The following is a 5329-nucleotide window of genomic DNA, read 5'->3' on the forward strand; positions in this document are numbered from 1 at the left end:
ATACAGCCAGTCTTACTTCCTTATCTAATTTGCTTCTCTCCTCTTTAGGAAGGAAAATGAGCAATGCTAATATTTGCAAGGAATCCTCATCTGAAAACCACCATGTGAAGATACATCATTACTCTTCCTTTGGAGACAAAGTGCATTTCGTGTATGAAGAAAGCAGCTTATGAGATCCCCCCCAAAAAAGTCTACTCAGAACACTTTGATTGGACCTATTCAACCTCAATTCTACTTGTCCCCAAATTCCTTTCCAAGCAATTTAACAAAATACTTGCAGCATATGTAGTGAGAGTTGAGCTAATTAAGGGGAAAAACTTAAAGGGAGCCCCAAAATGCTCAGCAAATAGTTCTTTACACAGATATACATTATATGGAAAGCCAGCCAATGGGTGGCCAAACGTCTATCTGGCTAGGTAAAATGTGATCCAATGATCAGTCAGTGAAGTATGCGTGGTAGAGAATTCCCTTGACGTACCCACTGCCCTACCTCAGAAGACTTGGAATGCTACTGGAAAGACTAGATAGGGCAGAAGACTAGAGGGAAGGAAGGTACTTGATAGCAGAGTCTGCATCTCCAGGACGTGGGGCTGGGTCATGGGCTTCTGGGACATGAAGGCCAAGGAACACAGGGGAGCTTCAGAATGTCTGTGTCTTCCAAATGGGAACTAAACTGCATTGGAGAAATGTCAACTTAAGAGGAAGAAGGGGTAGGGGAGGCTTCTCACCGCCGCTGAGTAGTTATTGCTGCATCCTTTAGAAACCGGGTGGGTCAAGGGGAAAGACATGGCACAAATAATGTGTTTTGGTTTCATGAAAAAAATTGAGTCAAAGCATCAGTTTATCCTGGCATTTGGGCATTCATTCAAAATTCAGCTAAACAACAACTGCAGCAAGCCCACTTTGGGCGACGTACAGGAATAACAAAGACAGACAAGGATCCAGGCCTCGAAGAATGTACATTCTAGGGAGGGAGACATAATAGAGAAATTAACAATAAACAGTATAATTACATATTGCAACAAACGGTATTGTGGCAGATTGTATTTTCTAAGGTTGCATGCAACAAGATCTCCCATCCCACATGCTTTCCTAGAGTCATCCCCCATCAAGACATGGAGAATTATACCCCCATCCTTGAACCTGGGCCAATAAAAAGTAGAAAATAGGCTGTCAGACTTTCAATATCACTATGTCATAAAAGGTTAGGCAGCTTCCACTTTGCTCACAGAAACACTTGCCTTTTGAAGCCTCAACCACCAGGTAAGCAATTGGATTACCCTGAGGCCACTATGCTATGAAGAAGCTAGAACCAGCCTGCCTAGAGACATCACGAGATGAAGGGGGTGATGTCCAGCCAGGCGCACTGCTCTGGCCCCACACTGTTCCAGCTCCAGTCCCTTCCTAACTGCAATTGCATGAGAGACTCTGAGCAGAAGCCACCCAGCCATGCCTTTCCTCAATACCTGTCCCAAAGAAACTTAGAGATTAATAATAGAATGATTGCTTTTGCTTTAAGCCACTAAGTTTTGGAGTGATTTGTTGCACAGTAATTGATAAACAGAACAGTTAAAAAGGAAATGAACAGGGTGATGGCAAAGAGTAATGGGGAGTGAGAGCTACTATAAATAGGGAGGCCACAGAAATCCCATCTCAAGAGAAGGATGTGAAGAGTCTGGCAAAGGACACCCCAGACAGAAGCAAAACCCAAGACCCTGAAAGAAGAAAGGATTAGTCGTGGTCATGGGGGTCAGCCTGGCTGAAGTATTGGAAGCGAAGGGAAGAATGAGGTTGGATGTAGTTAGGCGACAATAATGCAGGGTCTTGTAGGTACTTGATAAGGAGTATGGGTTTTAAGTGCATTGGAAAGCCTTTGGGTGATTTAAGGACACTAATTAACACCAGTGCAAACCATTAGTCCAGATGCCTTAGTTCCAAGGCTGTCCCTCCAGGCCACAACTCCCTTGCTATATGATCATTAATCCAAAGAACAGGCCTCAGTATCCTTTGGAAACTGAAATTGCGTGGCATCGCTAGACAGTACATCCACAATCTCAATCACCTGTGGCTGCTCACATTGCTGGGGCACATGTCTCTAGACTGGCACCCTAAATTCTCTTCAGGGTTTGCTGGTGACCAAGATGTCTGGTCTCCAACTCTCCCAACCTTGCACCCTAGTTTTTAATCTTCACACTTGTTTCCCAGACAAGGAGCTGCATTTTTGTATTTCCCCACAGACCCTACTACTGAGAATAGTCTTGTTGCATGAATGACTTGCTAGAACAATGCAAAGCCATGAACGACACACCAAATGTTTGATTTGGTAGTCAAATCTGCACATTTAATAAACTGCACCCTGCAAACCCCGTCCTTAACTTATCTTGATGGGTTCTTCTGGATGAAGTCCTTTGTGCTAAGGGCCTTCAATAAATCCGCCTTGATTTCTGCAGTTCGTGGAGTCTGTTTTTTAAACAGCATTTGGAATTTAGAGACAGTCCCAGATGTCTAAGTTCTGTGAGCAAAGAAGGGAGGTGGAGGGGAGTGGGATGCGTTGGGCAGGGTGGACCGCGTGGTCAACTGGTTCTTTTCATAAGTGTTTAGTTTCATTTACATTTTTCTCTGGGTTGCTCAGGTCCAGGGCAGTGTTATTTGATGTTGAACACCTGCCTTCACACAAGGAGAGCTGCAGCTAGCCCTGCCAAGAGCGGCATCGACATCGCTGCTCCATAGAATCGTATAATGGGGTTAAAGGTGGACACCCATGAGCTCCCATCTGCTTCATGGGATGCTGGTTCCAAAAGAATTACCTCATTCATGATTATGGAAGGACTAGAGTCTTGACTTGTGCTTTTAGTGCCCACAGTAAAAGCAAGCTTGTCAGGGCACTTAGGCCTTTTGATTTTGTTCATTGGCCATTTTTATAGGTCTCAATTCCTCTTTGATGAGACATGAGTGAGAGATGAGAAAAATCTAGACTATATTGCGCTAAGCTCATTCTCAGGGAGTCCTTGGTCATAGTCATTCAGAGCTGTATTCAAGTTGAAAGTTACAGGACTCGGAGAGATTTCCATTCTGAGAATCCAGAACAACTCACACGTTACTAGATAATGGGGCCTCAAGAGTGGCGCCTCTCACATTTTCACGTCCAAACTAATTGCCCGGGCGTCTTATAAAGTGCAGATTCAGATGCAATAGGTCTGGAGTGGGACCCGAAACTCTGCATTTCTAACAAGCTTCCATGTGATGCCAATGCTCTTGTCCAGGACGATACTCGGGGTAGGAAGAGTCTACACTCCAGATTCTAGTTTAGACTCCAGATTCTACTGCCCATGCCCCTAAGGAGAGTGGCTCCCAAAGCACGGTCCCCAGACCACCAGCAGCAGCATCACTCGGGAACTTATTAAAAATGCAAATTCTCAGGCCTCACTTACTGGATCCAAAATTTCAGCAGTGAGGCTCAGCCCTCAGTATGTTAATGGACATACAGGGGATTCCGATGCCCCCAGAAGTGTGAGAACCAAGGCACTAACCAGATTCCCTCACTCAGGTAGACATAAGAATTTGAGCCCCTATCTCCAAACTTTGATCCAACAACCAACAACTCTAGAATCAACAAATTTGATGTACTTAACACAAATCTAGAGAGTTGAAATTAACCTAAAAATGTTTCCTCATCATTAGGATGCAACTTCCATATAAAAATCCTCAGCTTTTTTTGCATTTAAAAAGATTAATCATTTAAAGATCTTTAGGTTCAATAATATGATCTTGGGAAAAATCCAAAATCCCAAAAGCCAGGTTCTTAATGCCCAGGTGTAGACACCAAGCCAAGGGGCGCTGGGGTTCTTGGAGTCTAGGCACATTTTCGAACATTTCCAGGGGACCTAGTGGTTATTCCTGAAGGGAGGTGAATAGACAGCTCTGTGATCTCTCAGGCTGAAAAACAGTGGACTTGAGTCGTTTCTTCTACTCAAATGGAGTCAGCAAAATGGAGGACCTCCTAAAATGATTGGCAGGATCAGTAGGCTAGCAAGAATTAGACTGCCCTCCTTGCATAGGCTGGAAAAACATCTCTGACCTCAGACCTTGAGGCAAAATTTCCAGGGCTGCCAAGACCCTGTTAACCATCTATCACCTCGGAGAGTGTGAAAGGGCAGGTTACCTCTCAGGTCACCAGAGAAGGTGAAACCTGGAGCCTGTCCAGGCCACAGAGCACCACCCGGGACGCCAGTGAATCAAGCCTAGAGCCTTCATACCTACTCTGGTTTCAACTTTCACAACTGGGACCACTTTGCAATTTCAGTTTTAAGAGGAATCTTGGGGAGAAATCCATAAACCCCTGACTAATGCCTTCTCGACTATGACTGTGGTAGCGTGAGAGCTTGTAGCAGTTGAATAACACTGACTAATAATATGTCAGACTTCCATAGCCCTTTTCATCTGAAGATCTCAAAGCACCCGGCCCAGATGACCTCACTACTCCTTGAAACAACTTCTGTGAAATAGATGAGAAATATTATCATCTCCATTCCTCAGATGAGAAAGAAAAGAGCGTCTGTGACTGGCCCAGGCCTCACTCTGAGCTCATAACTAGGCTCAAGGCTCAGAGCAGGTAGTGAGATTTGGGTCACTGAAGGGGCTCAGGAAGAAGGGGGATTTAAAAAAAAAAAAAAAAAAAGGTAATCCTGAGAGGAATCAACTTGGGTTGTAAGGTAAGCAACATTCGTCACGAAACCGGCAGAATTACTAGACGACCCGAAGAGGGTCGGCTTTTGGAACTGGTGTTGTTCCTCCTTCGGAATACATATTTTTCTCTCTTCACACTCTGCTTTAGTCTTTACACGGGTCAGTGTAGTTTTGGGGGGAGCGGGGTTGAAGGAAGGTTACTGCTTTATGTCTCCACATTGCTCATCTTGTGAAGTTCTGCCCAAGGGTCAGTGGCTAAGCTTACACTTAAGATGCTGATCCTTCATTTCTTGATTGTTCCCTTGACTCTAACTTCTTTTTCCCAACACCACTTTTGTAATCCACATTTTATTTATGCAACAATTGCAAAAATTTCCCCAAGGGGTCATTAAGGATGTTATCAAAAGTACCTCAGATTTCCTGAACTGATAAGTTAATATTTAAAACTTTTTAGAATGGTGCAATGGCTTGCTTGCTTTTTCTTTCTTTCTTTCTTTCTTTCTTTCTTCTTTCTCTTTCTTTCTTTCTTCCTTCCTTCCTTCCTTCCTTCCTTCCTTCCTTTCTTTCTTTCTTTCTTTCTTTCTTTCTTTCTTTCTTTTCTTTCTTTCTTTCTTTCTTTCTTTCTTTCTTTCTTTCTTTCTTT

The sequence above is a fragment of the Callorhinus ursinus genome, unplaced genomic scaffold, assembly GCF_003265705.2.
Source record: "Callorhinus ursinus isolate GAN/ISIS: 27379988/994484 unplaced genomic scaffold, GSC_fseal_2.0 scaffold4, whole genome shotgun sequence".
NCBI classification, from domain to species: domain Eukaryota; kingdom Metazoa; phylum Chordata; class Mammalia; order Carnivora; family Otariidae; genus Callorhinus; species Callorhinus ursinus.